Source organism: Triticum aestivum, chromosome 7B (genome assembly GCF_018294505.1).
Source record: "Triticum aestivum cultivar Chinese Spring chromosome 7B, IWGSC CS RefSeq v2.1, whole genome shotgun sequence".
Classification (NCBI taxonomy): Eukaryota; Viridiplantae; Streptophyta; class Magnoliopsida; order Poales; family Poaceae; genus Triticum; species Triticum aestivum.
Genome location: NC_057813.1, coordinates 321,001,258 through 321,022,584, shown reverse-complemented (window position 1 = coordinate 321,022,584; position 21,327 = coordinate 321,001,258).

Here is a 21,327-nt window from a genome sequence, read left to right as displayed (position 1 = left end):
TAATACTTGGGTTAAACTTGACGAGCCTAGCATGTACAGACATGGTCTCGGAACACTTGAGAATGAAAGGTCGAACATGAGTCATATAGTAGATATGATAAACATAGAGATGTTCACCATTGATGACTACCCCATCTCACGTGATGATCGGACATGGGTTAGTTGATTTGGATCATGTATCTTAGATAACTTGAGGGATGTTAATTTAAGTGGTTTATTAGTAATTTGATTAATTGAACTTAATTTATCATGAACTTAGTCTTAATAGTTTTGCATATCTATGTTGTAGATCAATGGCCCGTGCTACCGTTCCCCTGAATTTTAATGCGTTCCTAGCGAAAGATAGGTTGAAAGATGATGGTAGCAACTACACGGACTGGGTCTGTAACTTGAGGATTATCCCCATTGCTGCACAGAAGAATTATCTCCTTGATTTACCGCTAGGTGATAGACCTGCTGCAGGAGCTACTGTAGATGTTATGAACATCTGGTAGACTCAATTTGATGACTACTCAATAGTTCAGTGTGCCATGCTTTACGACTTAGAACTGGGACTTCAAAGATGTTTTGAACATCGTGGAGCATATGAGATGTTCCAAGAGCTGAAGTTTATATTTCAAGCTAATGCCCGGGTTGAGAGATATGAAGTCTCCAACAAGTTCTATAGCTGCAAGATGGAGGAGAATAGTTCTGTTAGTGAACACATACTCAAAATGTCTGGGTATCATAACCATTTGACTCAGCTGGGAATCGATCTTCCAATTGAGATTGTTATTGTCAGAGTTCTTCAGTCACTGCCACCAAGCTATAAATGCTTTGTGATGAACTATAAAATGAAGGGATGACAAAAATGATTCCCGAGCTCTTCGCAATTCTGAAGGCCACAAAGGTATAAATCAAGAGGGAGCATGAAGTGTTGATGGTTAACACGACCGCTAGTTTCAAGAAAAAGGGCAAGGGAGAGAAAGGTAACTTCAAGAAGAATGGCAAGCAAGTTGCAGCTCCCATAAAGAAGCCCAAAGCTGGATCCCAAGCCTGAAACTGAGTGCTTCTACTGCAAAGGGAATGGTCATTGGAAGCAGCCATGCCCCAAATACTAGGCGGATAAGATGGCAAAGTGAACAAAGGTATATTTGATATACATGTTATTGATGTGTCCTTACCAATGCTCGTAGCAGCACCTGGGTATTTGATATGGGTTCGGTTGCTCATATTTGTAACTCGAAATAGGAGCTGCGGAATAAACAAAGATTGGCTAAGGACGAGGTGACAATGCGCGTCAGGAATGGTTCCAAGGTCGATGTGATCATCATCGGCATGCTACCTCTACATCTACCTTCGGGATTAGTTTTTAGACCTCAACAATTGTTTTATGGTGCCAGCATTGAGCATAAACATTAAATCTGGATCTTGTTTAATGCGAGACGACTATTCATTGAGAATATTGGTTGTTCTATTTATGTGATTAATATCTTTTATGGTCATGCACCTTTGATGAATGGTCTATCTTTGTTGAATCTCAATCATAGTGATACACATATTCATAATATTGATGCCAAAAGATGCAAAGTTGATAATGATAGTGCAACATTCTTGTGGCACTGTCGTTTAGGTCATATTGGTGTAAAGTGCATGAAGAAACTCCATGCGGATGGACTTTTGGAATCACTTGATTATGAATCATTTGATACTTGTGAACCATGCCTCATGGGCAAGATGACTAAAACTCCGTTCTCCAGAACAATGGAGCAAGCTAATGACTTATTGGAAATAATACATACCGATGTATGCAGTCCGGTGAGTGTTGGGGCACGTGACAGGTATCGTTATTTTCTAACCTTTACAGATGATTTGAGTAGGTATGGGTATATCTACTTAATGAAACACAAATCTGAAACATTTGAAAAGTTCAAAGAATTTCAGAGTGAAGTAGAGAATCATCGTAACAAGAAAATAAAGTTTCTTCGATCTGATCGTGGAGGTGAATATTTGAGTTACGAGTTTGGCCTTCATTTAAAACAATTTGGAATTGTTTCACAACTCACGCCACCTGGAACATCACAACGTAATGGTGTGTCTGAATGTCGTAACCGTACTTTATTAGATATGGTGCGTTCTATGATGTCTCCTATCAATTTACCACTATCGTTTTGGGGTTATGCGTTAGAGACAGCCGCATTCACATTAAATAGGGCACAGTCTAAATCCATTGAGACGATACCGTATGAACTATGGTTTGGCAAGAAACCTAAGCTGTCGTTTCTTAAAGTTTGGGGATGGGACACTTATGTCAAAAGGCTTTAGCCTAATAAGCTCGAACCCGAATCGGAGAAGTGCATCTTCATAGGATACACTAAAGAAACTATTGGGTACACCTTCTACCACATATCCTAAGGCAAGATCTTTGTTGCCAAGAATGGGTCCTTTCTAGAGAAGGAGTTTCTCTCGAAAGAAGTGAGTGGGAGGAAAGTAGAACTTGATGAGGTAATTGTACCTTCTCTTGAATTGGAAAGTAGCACATCAGAGAAAACCGTTCCCGCAATGCCTACACCAACTAGAGAGGAATATAATGATGATGATCATGAAACTTTGGATCAAGTTATTACTGGACCTCGTAGGTCGACCAGAACACGTTTCGCACCAGAGTGTTATGGTAATCCTATCCTGGAAGTCATGTTATTGGACCATGGCGAACCTACAAACTATGAAGAAGCTATGATGAGCCCATATTTCGATAAATGGCTTGAGACCATGAAATCTGAGATAGGATCCATGTATGAGAACAAAGTATGGACTCTGGTGGACTTGCTCGATGATCAGCAAGCCATTGAGAATAAATGGATCTTCAAGAAGAAGACGAACACTAATGGTAATGTCACTATCTACAAAGCTCGACTTGTCGCAAAAGGTTTTCGACAAGTTCAAGGGGTTGACTACGATGAGACTTTCTCACCCGTAGCGATGCTTAAGTCGGTCCGAATCATGTTAACAATTGCCACATTTTATAATTATGAAATCTGGCAAATGGACGTCAAACCTGCATTCCTTAATGGATTTCTTAAAGAAGAGTTGTATATAATGCAACCAGAAGGTTTTGTCGATCCTAAAGGTGGTAACAAAGTGTGCAAACTCCAGCGATCCATCTATGGACTAGTGCAAGCATCTCGGAGTTGGAATATATGCTTTGATGAGGTGATCAAAGCATATGGTTTTATACAGACTTACGGTGAAGCCTGTATTTACAAGAAAGTGAGTGGGAGCCCTGTAGCATTTCTGATATTATATGTGGATGACATATTGTTGATTGGAAATGATATAGATTTTTTGGATAGCATACAGGGACACTTGAATAAGAATTTTTCAATGAAAGACCTCGGTGGAGCTGCTTATATATTGGGCATCAAGATCTATAGGGATAGATCGAGGCGCTTAATAGGACTTTCACAAATCACATACCTTGACAAAGTTTTGAAGAAGTTCAAAATGGATCAGTCAAAGAAAGGGTTCTTGCCTATGTTACAAGGTGTGAAATTGAGTCAGACTCAAAGCCCAACCAGTGCAGAAGATATAGAGAAAATGAAATCATTCCCTATGCCTCAGCCATAGGTTCTATCATGTATGCTATGTTGTGTACCAGGCCTGATGTGTGCCTTGCCATAAGTTTGGCAGGGAGGTACCAAAGTAATCCAGGAGTGGATCACTGGACAGCTATCAAGAACATCCTAAAGTACCTGAAAAGGACCAAGGATACGTTTCTCGTTTATGGAGGTGATGAAGAGTTCATTGTAAATGGTTACATCGATGCTACCTTTGACACTGATCCAGATGACTCTAAGTCACAAACCGGATACGTATTTATACACTTGATGTTCTTCTCCCCCTTTTTGTCAACAACTGTCAAAAAGGAGAGAGAATGCATACGAGGAACTACTCGTCCGAATAATCCTCGGAATCAGAATTCACACTGCTTGGCAAAGCAGAGCGAGTGATATTCGAGGCTGAAGCAAGAGTTGGAGCATGGGCTTCGGGATCAGCTTCGGAAGTAGTAGCGCGAGGTGCATCGGGCTTGTAGATAAATGTTCCAGCTGTGTCTTCAAGATCATCATCTTGTTCGACAAACAACAAGTCAGTGGATGCAGAACACTAAGGAAGCACTGGGGTTTGCCTTCGGATGCGAGGAACTTCAAGTAACTCCAGATAATCGTATTCTTTCTTGATACCCTTGGAAGATAGTTTCTTGCAAGAATAATGCTTGCGCAAAAGGGTCCAGGAGCGCTTCTTTTGTTCCTTCTCATGCATGAGAGTTTGTCGAGCATAATTGTGAAGCAGATTCAACTCAGTCATCATTTCCAGCTTCACTTTCTCATCGAGCTTCATATGACTTTCCAGGGCTTGCTGAGTGCAAAGACAAATCTCATACAGAGAGGGATTTTCTTCATAAGGGATTTCAACCTTAGTTTTCTTGACTTTCAGAGCAGAAGCAGACACAGGAGCAGAACCAGTTGCATCCATCGGTGTCTTTCCTTAGCCAATATCCTTCACCATCCAGAGTGTCGCGAACTGGTGGTATGAAAACTTTCAGAGAAAGGGGGCAGAGAAGCTTTTGATTCAATGAGCTGCTCAATAGCAAACATGACCTAAGGTGCATATGGCTTCAAAGCTTGAGGGCTATCAGCTGCGTAGGCCAGGTTGCGTATGAAAAGATCTGGTATATCAAAACGTATACCCTGAGCAGTGGCTAGAAGAGCATTTCCCACAATGCCATTTATGGTTTATGGTCTATTTGTTGGTGTGAGGGAGTTGCAAAGAATATAAAACAACACTTTGTTCTCATACGCCAGATTATTTGGATTTTCTTCAATGCACTCATCACCAACAAGTTTGGGGTCCATCAGCAGATGAACTTGAGCTTCGGAAACATCCCAATATTGCAGTATGTGTTCATGAGCCATATCAAATTCACACCAAGGAAGATTCAAAAGTGCTAAAAAGTGATCAGCTAAGCATTTGATCTTTTCTTCTCCTGACATCCATTCAAGGATCCAAGTATTGCTATTTGCAAGGTCTCCTGAGACATAAAGGGTGTCATAGAACTAAAGGATTACTTCACGATTCCAGCCATGATTGAAATGAAGGAAACTCTTCAGGAAGACTAGTTCAATTTGCTCGATGGTCTGATGAAAGCAGGGTGAACTTTCAAGCTCTGTGAAATCTAGAATCTTGTGCTTGAAAATGCAATTCTTGCCGAACAAAATACGAGCATAGTACACAACTTGTTCCTTTGTCCAGAATCTGGGTGAAAACAAAGTTCTTTCTCCATCATATGGGCTGGTCCCAAAGAATGCAAGCTTCGAAAGATGAAGTTGCTCATTAAATGCAGGACCATTCGGGCCATCTTCAACAGTAAACAAAGGAAATGTTTCCAGTGGGTTTATTAGATGTTCTGCATCGCTCATAGCCATGGTCCGAATGTCATCAGGTGCGGGCACATCTTCCTTAATGGGCTTGATAGGAGCACGAGGCATCCTTGACTTCTCTAGTACAGATAGCTTTGAGGCACTTGTCTGACCATCACTTTTGCTCGCTGGAACTCCTTTAGTGGCTTTTTGACTTTCGGGCACTAGGGACTTTTTCTTTTGATGCATTTACTTTGGTTGGAGGCACATCAACCTATTTCTTAGACGCTTGGGTCATAACTGGTGGAGCTACTACTTCGTGAGCCATCAGCTCAATAGGTTTCTTTTCTTCCTCTTCCAACCGTGCTGCAGTGGAACAAGGAGCAGGATGGGGCACCCGATGATGCGCTAGGGTGTTTTTGTCTCCGGAAGCATTTAGCCCCCCTCATTCTTTTCACTCTCCTCCCTATTTGATTTGGAGGGCTCAACTTGCAAATCTCTCGGAGGTGATGGGTCTGCCTACTCAACTTCAATTTTCTCATCAACATCATCAACTAGTACTTGCTGCTCGGGTGAAGCATTTCCTTCATCTGTCTTTTCCAGGAAAATATCAACCACATCAGGTTGTTCTTCACCTTTTGGAGTGGGAATGATAACCTCTATATGGTCAGCTTGCTGCATTGGTTCATCCTCATGAGATGGAGATGGTGGAACCTGCTGCAAGGGAGTAATTGTATCAAGTGGAGCATCAGCAGCAACAGTCCGACGGTGGCAATCTGTGTTTCCCTTTGGGTTGCTGGCTCTCGCTTTGGCCTTCTGATGTTTTTCTTCCTTGATTTTTCTCCGAGCAAGATATGCCTTGTGATCAATTTCCTTGTTTCTTCTGTCACACAGCCGAGATAACTCCATGTGTAGCTGTGAATGCCAACCAATTTTATCATCGCGCATGAGACTGAGAGCCTTGGTGAGTTCAACAATCTCTTTGTTCGTATTCTTTCTTTCGGCTTCAGTGTTGGCATCTTTCCTCATTTGCTCGAGAACTTGCTTGACCTTGACAGCCTGATTCAACTTCTTGGATATTTTCCCCAGCTCAATGAATTGCTTCGTTACCATCTTGGCAACATCATCAGGCAATCTCATACTGCTAATATCATCAAATTTTGCATCATATGCAGCACTGTCAATCACATCGACCAAGAACTTGAAATCATACTTCTGTTCCTCTATGGAAGCAGGAACATTTGGTCTGGCCTTCTTAGCAGACGCATCAGCAATTCCTTTAGACTGCAGCTTTCTCTTCACTGCGGTTTTAGACAATGACCTTGGTGATTTCCTTGGAGCAAAACTTTCACTGGTGAGGGGCTCAAAGACGGCTTTTTGAGAATGGCATGTTGATCATACATACAAATTTCATCAGTAGCATCGTCGTTGGATGACCCATCAGACGAGTTAGAAACAACCTTCTTGGATTTTTTGACGATGGTTTTCTTTTGGGGAGCACGAGGGGAAACAAATTTCCCGGCCTTGCTTTCCTTTCGGGCAGAGGCATGATCCTTCTTCTTCTGGACATCTTGCTGAGTCAGCGTGACGTTTTGAGTTTCGACTTGGTTTTTCTTCGATTGCCTAGCTTCACGCTTGGCTTTGGCCTTCGCCCTCTTAGCCACTTCATCGGGAAAATCAGCGATGGTTTTGAGGGAGTCAGGATGAGCATTTGAAGGCGGAGGTGGTCTGACTTTTTCATCATCTGGGCCAAGGCAATTTTCAGCAATGCAGTCATTCCATGGTGGTGTGAAGGCAAACAAGATCTATACTTCTCATGAACGTTTTCATGATTGAACCATTTCTTCGCCAAGTGGCGGCGAATCCTTTGCAACCTATTATTGCGTTCAGTTGTCGTTTCAATCCCAGGTGGAGTTTTGTAACCATCTGGACTAGACATTTTAGTAGTTGTATTCTTCTCTCTGCCATGACTGTACTTTTTAGGATTTCCATCAGAGAAGAGGGTTAAGGCGTCAGTGACTAGTTCATCCTCGGGCTGACTGTGAGTAGAGCGAATTTACTCACTTTCTTCTTCAAATTCAGACTTGTGTTTCTTCTTTAGAGCTCTGGGAGGCTTTTAAGATTTTCCTCCTCCTATCAATCTCATTCGATCAGACTTGGGTGGATGCTGTGGCAATTCTCCTTCAGAACTAGAATGCTCTTCTAAACTCTGTGCCATGACCAACCTATGAAAGGAATAGATACGAGGGAAAACGGGGTAGGATCATAAACATGGACAGAAGGTGTTTTGAATGAAAATGAATGTTTTTGGAAGAAACATGGGAATCCATAGTTGACTTAGAGAAAGATATCCTCGATAGTTTTAAACTAGCCAGCATGATCAAGGTACAGTAAAGGCTATCTAATCTATCATAAGTACACATGAGCCCTAGATTGAGGGGAAATAGTATGAGGAAGATCTACAAACCATACCAGTCAAATCTTAGTGAATCCTAAGGATCTACCGCAGAGAGATAAATCAAAGAAAATAACCTCGATATGAACTGCCATAAGAACTGGGACGAGGACAGGAGCAGTTCAAGATCTAAGTGCCCTAACTTGGCAACCTAGATCAACTACGGTAGTGTGGGAGGAAGAGTTATTGCACGGGCGTGAAAACCACGTCGAGGCTTCACCGGAGTAGCACGACGAGGTTCCTCACTGGAGTTGCTTCGAGCAAGGGCTCGGGTGGTGGGCATAGGTGAGAGGACCGGGAGGAAGGAGATGCAGAGAGGGGTATATATATAGGCAGAGAGCAGAACCACCTCTCTGAAATCTATGACTCATGGTTGCGGGACGTTCCATATTCGACAGTCACGATCACGATCGTGGGGATCATGGGCACGTGGCAACCGTTACCTGCGAAAAACTAGGAAACTGAGTGGGACCAAAAGTTTTGAAGAAGGGCAAACACCAAAAAATGGATAAATGTTCAAAGTTGATTTCTTTCATGACCAAGGACGTCGAAAGTAAATTTTCTTTAGATCAACTTGCATGTTTATGACGGATAACACAGATTTGGATGAGAAAGAATTGAGCGATAAAAGGGTCTGAAACAAAACACTCAGCTAGAAGAGGAAACATAAACACATGGAGCTATGGGTGGGTATTTCATTGGACAAAACACAAACATGGCAAAAACGAAAACAGGCACACGAATGAAAGCAAATAAACACGAGCACCAACAAAAGTTCTCAGGGATAAGAATAAGCGAGTGGAATCGCTGAGACAAATCCTGCAAGACGGGTTAGTTCTTCTTCGCAATCCACACTTGCATGGGCGGCGAGAATCTCATTTTTATTCTCCGAGCAAGAACATTCCTTCGATGAGATTTGTAGTTCGCCTGTGCATTTCAAGAGTAATCATATGAATATGCATTGAAATTTTTCCAGAGACATGAGCATAATGATTTTATGAGGTACACATGTACTTCTTCTGTTGAAGGTTTGACTGATATCCACTCGAGGAATTTTCAGCGCCAATCTGTGAATGATAATCATTTCCTCAAAGAGAATTAATCTTCATAGTTAAGTTAGTAGTGACAAATAATTTTTCAATGATGCACTTCTTTACCCAGATTTGCTTATTGGGTGAACCAGACCTGCAGTTAGACCCAACGTAACGAGCAAAAACCTTGCCATTCTGTTGCTTGAATAATTTGTAGTTTGAGTCATCAGACTTGTTAGAAACAATAGTAATGGGAGTATCATATCCTGACAGAATTGCAGGTTTGAGAGTTTTACTTTTAGCAAGAATGTAACTTGTTAGAGGATACTGTTAGGGCGACCAGTACCATCGATGTTGAGTTTCCTTTCAAAACCAAACCTTCTTTTCGGGGTTTTTTGTGCAATATTGACTTCTTGAGCACATCACATAGAGTTTGATGCTCTTTGAGGCTCTTTAACATTCCTGTCTCAAGCAAGTTTTTTTAACCTGCAATTTTCATCAGTGATAGCACCAAGTTCCTCGGAAGAGGGGTTAGAATTATCGTTCATAGTTGTTTCAATATTCTCAATGATAGCATTAGAAGTTTCAGCATTTGAATCAGCATTGCTACGTTGTAGGCATTTTAAGCGAGGAGGCACAAAATCATCAGGAAAACGATTAGATTGATCGGCAAAGAGAGAAGCTTTTTCTTTCATAAGCATGTTATGAGACTCTTTCAATGACTCGAGTTCTTGATTCCCGTTAAGAAGTTCATCTGATAAACTCTCGTAGTCGACTATAAGGGAATCATATCGGTTGGAAAGATCATCAACAATTGAAGAAAAAGCATCATGCTCTTCGTTCAACTTTCGATTCTTCTCCATCTCTTCGACCAGTAATCCTTCGGTTTTCCTAAGATTCTTCTCAAGCATTTCAAGCTCATCTTGTTGAGATTTTGCAATCTTAACCAGTTTAGCATAGGCAATCTATTCAGGAGAATATCTATTCATGGATTTTTGGTGTTTTGCTGATACTTGATCCTTAGAGGTCTTTGCCATGAGGCAAAAGGCGATTGGTTCATCATCACTTGAGGCATCATCATCAATGTCTGATTCGAGTGGTTTCTCAGATGATTCATAAGCAACGAATGCATTGCTTCTTCCTATTTTTCTGTGAAGCTCTTCATCATCTGATTCGGATTTGGGTGTCTCATCTTCAGATTCCATCTTCATTTCAGCATATACTCTGTTCAACCGTGATATCCTTCATATTTGATTCGATGGTTGCTTTGGCTTCAACGTCAATGACTGGTCTCGTCAAAGAGGATGATGAAAATTCATTGTTCTTCGAGAGCTTAGTATGATGATCCATTTGAGTGAATCCATTGCAGTGGAGATATTTCCATCGGTTGCTAGATTTTCCTTCCCAGCAAGGACAATCGGCTATGAGGTGACCGAATTGTTTGCACTTGAAGCACTTCATTTCTTTTGGAGGTAACTTTATTGAAGATTCAGGCAATTCAAATTCATCATCATTTGTGAGGCATAGATTTTGTCTTCTGAGATCGCTTAGCCTTTCTGTGAGCATTTCAAGTTCCCTTGTGATAGTGTGTTAATTTTCGACATCTTCTTCTTGTGAGCTTCCATAGTGTGAAATAATTTCCCCTTCACTTTCTGAAGAAGATTCTTGATCTTCATTTTCATGTTCCATCTTTTCTTCGTGAATGGATAACAGCGTCATGATCTCGACATAATGAAGTTCTTCATAGTCAGGTCTTTGCTTGATTTCAACTACTATTGGATCGAAGATTGCATCAAGAGCACTCAGTAGCTTGTTGACCACATCTTTAGATGATATCTGTTACTCCTCACTGATGAAGTCTTTCAACAATATATGTCAACCGATTAGTGAGTTCTATAGCACTTTCCTTCCGAAGACTTCTAAAACCAGCAAACATGGCACGAAGCATTTAAGTGTGAGGATCTACTCTGGTAATGAATTCTTCATGAGAATTTTTGATGGCATCCCAAAGTTGCTTTGCAGTGTCAAGATTTTGGAACAAAATGAAAATGTATTTCGAAAGACCGCCACAGATAATATCTTTTGCTTGTGCATTCAACTGCAGTATAGCTTTGTCATCGGAATTTGGAGCGTCACGTTGCTGAATAGTGTATCCGTTTTCCACAATGTACCACATATCTATGTTGATGGCTTGAAGTATGATTCTCATTATCTCTTTCCATGAGAGATAGTCATTTCCATCGAAGATAGGAAACCTTTAGAGTGCGAGGATCTACCTGCATACAAGATACTCAAAACTCCAAGGTTGTTAGACCTTTAATACACAGAGACATGGAGAACCTGCTCTGATACCAATTGTTAGGACCGAGAGTATATCGACCAGAGGGGGTGAATGGGAGATTAAAAAAGTCTTGCGAATGTTTTGAAGTTGATCCCAAACATAGCAGCAGGAATAAAGTTCGGTAGACAAGAGCTTGATCAAGCACGTTATTGAGGAACAAATGTCTCAAGGTAGGAAGCAATAGTAGATCGGGCATAGGATAGCATAGGTTTGACAATGACGATGGTAATGCAACATGCGAACAGATATAGAACCATGAGTGAAAACTAAATATGAACTACAAGGAAAAACTCGAGAAAGAACAATGACGAGGTGAAGGAAAGTAACACAAGAAAACACACCTGTCTAAACAAGATAAGTACAGGGAGAAAAATGTATAACAGGGATGACTAACATAAATGATGAGAATGCAACATGATGAGCACATACATTAAATAATTGTAATAAAAGAGATGACATAAGTGAATGATACGCAACATACAATGATTGATCAGATAAACTATCATCACAGAGCACGAAAGTAAATTGCTAAAGGTAATGTAGTAAGGTAGAATGAACGAGTGGTGCTCGATGGCGACAGCTAGATTTGGTAGACTAGTTCGCCCTTATGGCAAAGCACTACGTCTGGTTGGAGGGGTTGTGATTTAACACAAAAGATAAACTTTCTTCGCCCTATTCTCCTTCAACTCAGAGTTGATCAGACTCTAGTTGATTTCACTCATGGTAGATACTTGTCGGCGATCTTAAAACCTTCGACAGACCCTCTTCGTGAACCACAATGACTCTTGGTTGCTGAAGATCTTGCTCGGTGAAGACAATAATTCTTCAACACTCGAGCTGACACCTATCCGTCTAGAGAGTGCGTAGGTCTCAAGAGTAATAGGTGCAAGAACTCTAACTCAGAACTACTGTGATGCTCAACCACTGTCTAAGTTTCGGCTCTTGATTTTTCTCTCGGGTGATCTTAAACTCAAATCACTCAGAGAGGGGTTGCTCAATCAATCTTCTCAAAAATCTTAAGTGGAGCAACCAACGGGCAGGAGCGGGGTGGCTATTTATAGTTGTAGCCTTTCTTGAAGGGAAAAATACCAAATTGGACATGTGGAGCAGCCAATTGCCGAACAACACAATTCCAACGGTCGGAAATTGAGCGCAATGGTAACATTTCTTGCGGAGCAAGTAATGCTAACTCCTCAGTTCGAAAGATATCTCCTGCAGCCCGAAGAACAACGTCTACCGCTGCAAGGTAATCATTCGAAACATAAAGATATTTCTCTCAGTCTCGCATAGGTTTGGGTTAACCATCACAACAGATCTAAGCTTCGAGACCCTATACCCATGTTAATATTACAGAGGTCCTATGACTCAAATAAATGAAAGAAGAACATCGAAATGAACACTTCGTCTTTACTTTGTCTTCAACTTCCATTTACTGTAGTCAACTTTCTTTGCATAGAATCTTCGAGCCGATTTCTTCATGTGAGCAATAATTTTCGAGGGGCTAACTTCTTTACATCAATCTTCTCGCCTACATGGCTTCAACAAATGTAGCTCATTCTTCTCTACAACGCAAATATTCTTTGGGGAAGTTCCTTGAACTTGACACTAGAGACAACATTTTATTCGGTTCTGCATGGACTATTTCTCTCTATATGCACTAGCAAACAAATGAGTCCATGCCTGTTTTTGTCAACAATCTCCAAAACACAGGAGGGAAAGAAAATATTGCACCAACACTAACTATGGACCCATGGGTCCGTGGTATACTACTCATGCATCATCGGAGGGCGTCAAGGATGATGAAGAGCCCCCTCCATGAATGAATCCCCCTTCGGCAGAGTGCCGAAAAAGGCCTCTAGATGGGATCTCGTGGTTCTAGAACTTTCAGCGACGGAAAAAGTATTTCATGGACTCCTCTATTGATTTCGCGATTTTAGAGAACTTATAGAGGTTGAGCTAGGTCAAACGGAGCCTCGTGGGCCTTACCACCCATCAGGGTGAGTGATGCGGAGCATCCCTCGATCATCCCCATGGACGTACCTACATCTCCCTCGTCACCACTTGGACCTATGACAAGAGCTCGAGCAAAGGCCATCGAAGATAAGGTGAACTCACTCCTCTCCGAACTCCCACCCTCTACTTACGAGTCATGGCTACTACCTCATGCGGAGACTCTATGTGTGATCAGGTACTTGGACGAGAGCCACGAAATAGCTACATTCAATGGCCAAGACGGCGAGGACACCAAGCGTGAAGGACAAGAAGAAGAGCTGCCACGGAAGCTACAGGCTCTGGATGACCGGCCCAGCATGGACGTCCGACGCCTGGAGGTCGCTACAGCTAAAGGAAGAGAGGCCAGCCAGAGCTACAAGCTCCGGACGACCGGCCCAGCCCGGACGTCCGACAACTCCCAGGCTCCGGACGACCGAGCCCCTCCGGACGTCCGACACTTCCCCAACAGAACCAAAAGTACGAAAATCCGAGGAAGACCGGACGACCGTGCAACCGGCAACAAAACCGAATCTATGGACGTCTGAAGACTTATGGATGATACGTCTCCAACGTATCTACTTTTCCAAACACTTTTGCCCTTGTTTTGGACTCTAACTTGCATGATTTGAATGAAACTAACCTGGACTGACGCTGTTTTCAGCAGAACTGCCATGATGTTGTTTTACGTGTAGAAAAGAAAAGTTCTCGGAATGTCCTGGAAATCCACGAAGGCACTTTTCAGAATTAATAAGAATTTTTGGCGAAAGAATCAAGGCCAGGGGGCCCACGGGATGTCCACGAGACAGCCCCTCCCCTAGGGGCGCGCCCTCCTATCTCGTGGGCCCCCCGGACCTCCTCCGACCTCAACTCCAACTCCATATATACCGTCTCGGGGAGAAAAAAATCAAGGAGAAAGTTTCATTGCATTTCACGACACGGAGCCGCCGCCAAGCCCTAATCTCTCTCGGGAGGGCTGATCTGGAGTCCGTTCGGGGCACCGGAGAGGGGGATTCGTCGCCGTCGTCATCATCAACCATCCTCCATCACCAATTTCATGATGCTCACCGCCGTGCGTGAGTAATTCCATCGTAGGCTTGCTGGACGGTGATGGGTTGGATGAGATTTACCATGTAATCAAGTTAGTTTTGTTAGGGTTTGATCCCTAGTATCCACTATGTTCTGAGATTGATGTTGCTATGACTATGCTATGCTTAATGCTTGTCACTAGGGCCCGAGTGCCATGATTTTAGATCTGAACCTATTATGTTTTCATGAATATATGTGTGTTCTTGATCCTATCTTGCAAGTCTATAGTCACCTATTATGTGTTATGATCTGACAACCCCGAAGTGACAATAATCGGGATACTTCTCGGTGATGATCGTAGTTTGAGGAGTTCATGTATTCACTATGTGTTAATGCTTTGGTCCGGTTCTCTATTAAAAGGAGGCCTTAATATCCCTTAGTTTCCACTAGGACCCCGCTGCCATGGGAGGGTAGGACAAAAGATGTCATGCAAGTTCTTTTCCATAAGCACGTATGACTATTTACGGAATACATGCCTACATTACATTGATGAATTGGAGCTAGTTCTATATCACCCTATGTTATAACTGTTGCATGATGAATCGCATCCGACATAATTATCCATCACTGATCCATTGCCTACGAGCTTTTCACATATTGTTCTTCCCTTATTTACTTTTCCGTTGCTACTGTTACAACTACTACAAAAACCCCAAAACATTTATCTTTTCTGTTGCTACTGTTACCATTACTATCATACCACTCTTGCTACTAAATACTTTGCTGCAGATACTAAGTTATCCAGTTGTGGTTGAATTGACAACTCAACTGCTAATACTCAAGAATATTCTTTGGCTCCCCTTGTGTCGAATCAATAAATTTGGGTTGTACTTCACCCTCGAAAGCTGTTACGATCCCCTACACTTGTGGGTTATCAAGACTAATTTCTGGCGCCATTGCCGGGGAGCATAGATCTATTCTCTGAGTCACTTGGGATTAATATCTGTTGATCACTATGAAGAACTTGAAAGACGCTAGACCTAGATTTTGCCCTCAACTACGAGGGAAGGTAAGGAACCGCCATCTAGCTCTGCACTAGATTCTCCTTCCGTTATTAGTAAGCTTACGACACCTAAACCTGCTACTGCTATGAATTCTGATATGTCGCATGTTATCGATGATGCCACTTCTGCTTTGCATGATACTTATGATGAAACTACTTCTGTGCGTGATACTACTTTGCCATTAGGTGAATTTCTTGATGAACAACTTGCTAGAGTTAGGGGGAATGAAAATATTGAAGATGCTATTGATGATAGTGATGATGAACGTTCCCCCAATGATTATGTTTTACCTGTTGTTCCTAGGGGTTATGTTATGAACAAAGAAGCTGTTGAAGCTATTCTTGCTTGCAATGATAGATTTGATCTTAAGAAATTATTAGCTAAATGGAAGCAACAGTCTCTTAATGCTAGAATGAAACCCGATCCTACTTTTGCTACTTCACCTATTTGTGTTACTGATAAGGATTATGAATTCTCTGTTGATCCTGATATTATTACTTTAGTTGAATCTGATCCTTTTTATGGCCTTGAATCTGAAACTGTTGTGGCACATCTTACCAAGTTGAATGATATAGCCACTCTATTTACTCATGATGAGAAGTCTCACTATTTATATAACCTTAAGATATTTCCATTCTCATTAAAGGGTGATGCTAAGACTTGGTATAATTCTCTTGCTCCTGGTTGTGTGCGTAGTCCCCAGGATATGATTTATTACTTCTCTGCTAAATATTTCCCTGCTCATAAGAAAGAAGCTGCCTTGCGGGAAATATATAATTTTGTGCATATCAAAGAAGAGAATCTCCCACAAGCTTGGGGGAGGCTTCTCCGGTTGCTTTATGCTTTGCCTGATCATCATCTTAAGAAAAATGAAATACTTGATATCTTTTATAATGGACTGACCGATGCTTCCAAGGACCACTTGGATAGTTGTGTTGGTTGTGTTTTCAGGGAAAGAACAGTCGACGAAGCTGAAATACTATTGAATAATATGTTGACTAATGAAAATAAATGGACTCTTCCCGAGCCAGTTCCTGAAGTAATTCCTGAACCAATTGAGCCAACTCCTGAGCCTATTCCTAAACCCACTCCGAAGAAGAGAGGTGTTTTATTTCTCAGTCCTGAAGATATGCAAGAGGCAAAGAAATCAATGAAAGAAAAAGGTATTAAAGCTAAAGATGTTAAGAATTTACCTCCTATTGAAGAAATACATGGTCTGAATATACCGCTTGAAGAACCACATTGTCTTGATAACCCGACACAGGTAGTAAAGGCAAATTCTCTCTATAGATACGATAAAGTTGAAATACCTTCTACTAAATTTCATAGCCCATGCTTAGATGAATTTGATAACTTTATGGCTAGACAAGAAAGTTTTAATGCTTATGTTGGTAGAGAGTTAAAGAATAATGCTTTCGAGATAGGACGCGTAGGTGATAATCTGGCTAGAGTTAAAGATGAACTTCACCGCGTCAGCAAATACGCTTCTATGGTTGCTACTCAAGCTGAGCAAGTACTCAAAGCTCAAAATGATTTGCTTAAGGAGTTGAATAATAAAAATGACTTTGCTGTTAGAGTGGCTACTAGAACTGGTAGAATGACTCAGGAACCTTTGTATCCTGAAGGCCACCCTAAGAGAATCGAGCAAGATTCTCAGAGAAATAATCTAGATGTTCCTAGTTCTTCTAAGAAGAAGAAGAAGAAGAAGAAAAAGAAGAATGATAGGACTTTACAAACTTCTAGTGAACCTAATATAGAAACACTTGAGAATCCCAATGATATTTCTATTTCTGATGCTGAAACGCAATCAGGTGATGAACATGAACCTAGTAATAATGTTAATGATAATGTTCATGTTGATGCTTAACCTAGGAATGACAATGATGTAGAGATTGAACCTGCTGTTGATCTTGATAACCCACAATCAAAGAATCAACGTTATGATAAGAGAGATTTTGTTGCTAGGAAGCATGGTAAAGAAAGAGAACCATGGGTTCAGAAACCCATGCCCTTTCCTCCTAAACTATCCAAGTCAAAGGATGATGAGGATTTTGAGCATTTTGCTGAAATGATTAGACCTATTTTCTTACGTATGCGCTTAACTGATATGCTTAAAGTAAATCCTTATGCTAAGTATATGAAGGATACCATCACAAATAAAAGAAAGATACCGGAAGCTGAAATTTCCACCATGCTTGCTAATTACACTTTTAAGGGTGGAATACCAAAGAAACTTGGAGATCCGGGTGTACCAACTATACCATGCTCCATTAAAATAAATTATGTTATAACTGCTTTATGTGATCTTGGAGCCGGTGTTAGTGTTATGCCTCTCTCTTTATATCGTAGACTTGAATTGAATAAGTTGACACCTACTGAAATATCTTTGCAAATGGATGATAAATCAAATGCTATACCTGTCGGTATTTGTGAGGATGTGCCTGTTGTGGTTGCAAATGTCACTATTTTAACGGACTTTGTTATTCTTGATATTCCCGAGGACGATAGTATGCCTATTATCCTTGGTAGACCTTTTCTTAATACTGCAGGGGCTGTTATTGATTGCAACAAAGGCAATGTCACTTTTCATGTTAATGGTAATGAGCATACGGTACACTTTCCGAGGAAACAATCTCAAGTTCATAGCATCAATTCTATTGAAAAAGTTCCAACTATCATTTTTGGAGGTTTTGAATTTCCTCTCCCTACTGTCAAGAAAAAGTATGATATTCTTATTGTTGGGGATTTTCATATCCCCGTTGAGGTAACTTAGTGTTATTCGAAATTTCTCCAGTTCCGTGTTATTTGGAATGAGTTTGTTAACAAGACTTTCAACCTTGTTAGTGGATTCATTTTGATAATCACGAGATGGATGAAACTAGAAGGCACAACCTTCTGTACCCTCCTTTTACTTTCTGTTATTTAGAATAAATAAAGAAAAAATAGTATTATTTGTCTGTGTTCTGATTTTTCCGTGCAATAAAAACATAGTCTGAAAATAAAAGTGCTCCAAATGCCCGACAAATTTAGTATGATTTTTTCTGGAATATTTGAGGATTTTAGGCACTGAAAACACTGCGGGAGGGCCAAGCACCGAGCCACGAGAGAGGAGGGCGCGCCCCCCCTGTAGGGCGCACCCCCCTGTCTCGTGGGCCCCTGGTGACTCCCCTCCACTTATGCCAGCACCCACACACTCCATCTTCTACCCAAAAAAAATCCCCATCCAGCTCAAGCCTGAGTTCTAGCTCGTTTTGCTGTGATTTTCGATCTCTTAGCTCAAAGCTCCATTCGCAAAATTGCTTTGGGAGATTGTTGCTTGGTATGTGACTCCTCCGTTGGTCCAATTAGTTTTTGTTCTAGTGCTTTATTCATTGCTAATCCTTGCTGCCTTGGTGACCCTGTTCTTGAGCTTGCATGTTAAATTTTTGAGGTCCCAAGCAATTCCAATGCATGATATAGGCTCTAGGCACTTGTAGGAGTAGTTGCTATCAATCTTGTTTAGATTTATGCACTTTTATTTTGAAGTTACTAAAATTTCAGAAATTTTCAGAAAAAGAAATATGCTTAGGAGAATGTACCAAGGTGGCTCCTCGGCAAAGAAAGGGCCAAGGATTGCTATACGTGAGCAAGACGTTAAATTGCTGAGGGATGCATATGTACGGGCTTGTGAGTGGCCATCCGATGATTTTATGGTCGAAGCAGGCTTCAAGGAGGAATTTGATGCGTATGTGCGTAATGCCGAGCTGGAGGACTTCTTACAAGATAAGTGTCCTCAATATTATCATTTGACTGATTCCTTTGTGCAGAGGTTCGAATATATTTCTTCGCGTAATTCTCCTAGTGTCATGTTTGATATTTATGATACATCTTATACCATGGATTTAGAGGATTTCACAACTGCTTGCAAACTCCCTCAGTGGGGTAATATCAATGATCCTCGCAAATCTGAATTTAGAGATTTTGTTGCTAGTATTACTGTCGGAGAATCTAGGGACGTAGCACAAGCTACCATAGTGAGCATTCATTTTGCTGCTATACATTACTTTGCTCTCTTTATTGGTAAATGCATTAACGGTAAGGACGAAGTAAGTCACTTGTGTGCCCCTGATCTTTGTGTCCTCAAGAGTGATGTGTCTGGTTACAGAGGTTATAACTTGGGGGCAATAGTTGCACGTAGGCTGCATAATAATAGTAAAAAGGGAAACTTCTTTGGAGAAATTTATGCAACCCGTGTGGCAAATTTTCTTAATATAGCTCCACGAGAGGGGGATATGATTGTACCTGTTTATTTAGATAAAGAAGCTATGTTTGATCATCAATTTCTTGAGAGGAATGAACAATTCCTCCATTATCGACTAATCTATGATAGACGCAACGTCATCCCTGTCACTCTTCCTGCTCCCTACCTTTTTGATTATCAGGCAAGAGGAGGATATGTTATCACAGGGAAGAAGCCACTGAATATGAGAGGGGAATGGAGGCAGCTCGCCAACACGTTGCTGCCCAAGAGGCTGTTGCCTCTGCATCTCAGTACAATCCCAATTTCACTTATGGATATCAGCCAGGCGGTCCTTGGTATTAAACCAACTTAGGCCAAAAGCCTAAGCTTGGTGGAGTACGTATTTCTCACCGACTTTACATTCATGTTCACACACTAGTCGTCGGTGCTCATACTCTTTCATTGTATTATCCATGTTAGTTTAAATCTCCTTTTTCTAGTTTTCTTCTTGTGTGTTTGATAAACCTTAAGAAAAACAAAAAAATAGTTAGTTTAATTTCCTTGCTTGTAGTAGAAATTAAAATGAAAACCCAAAAAGATTTCTCGTTCTTCTTTTACTTGTTGGGAGCTTTCCCGTGTAAATAGTTTTCTTTTCTTTTCTTTCTTTTGTGGGTCAAGAAGACCATATTGAAAATGCTTAGTGGCTCTCATATGCATGATTGATTATTTATATTTAGAGCCCATATTACTTGTCTTCTCTCTTGAGTTGAATGCTTGTAGATTCCAGCTTAGTCCAATGCACGTGCACTCTTATTATTATACACTTTGTTCGGTCGTGCGAGTGAAAGGCAATAATGACGATATATGATGGACTTATTGGGATGAGAAAAGCTGGTATGAACTCGACCTCTCTTGTTTTTGTAAATATGATGATTCATCGTTCCTGAGTCAGCTATTATGAAATAAACATATTTGCAATGACATTTAGAGATTATAGTTGCTTGTGCCATGCTTGATTAGCTATGAGTTATAATGGTTTACCTTGCGTGTCAACATGCTATTAGAATGATTATGATGTGATATGATGGGATGGTATCCTCCTTTAAATGAATTGAGTGACTCGACTTGGCACATATTCACGCATGTAGTTGAATCAAATCAACATAGCCTTCACGATATTTATGTTCATGGTGGATTATATCCTACTCATGCTTGTATCTCGTGTGAATTAATTTTAATGCATGCTTACGACTGTTGTCGCTCTCTCAGTTGGTCGCTTCCTAGTCTTTTGCTAGCCTTCACCTGTACTAAGCGGGAATACTGCTTGTGCATCCAAACTCCTTAAACCCCAAAGTTGTTCCATATGAGTCCACTATACCTTCCTATATGCGGTATCTACCTGCCGTTCCAAGTAAATTTGTATGTGCCAAACTCCAAACCTTCAAATGGAATTCTGTTTTGTATGCTCGAGCAACTCATGTTACAACTAGTGCTGCCTATATCTTCCATGCTAGGTGTGTTATTCTCAGAGGAGTGGACTCCGCTCCTCATTCACGAGAAAGGGCCGGTAACCGGGATGCCCAGTCCCATGGTCCAAAAAGATCAAAGCAAATCAAAATAATTAAACAAAACTCCCCCAGGGCTGTTGTATGTTGGAGGCACTCGTTGTTTCGAGCAAGCCATGGATTGATGCTTGTTGGTGGTTGGGGGAGTATAAACCTTTACCATTCTGTTTTGGAACTGCCTATAATGCATGTAGTATGGAAGATACAACCATCTCATAGTTGTTGCGTTGACAACGAA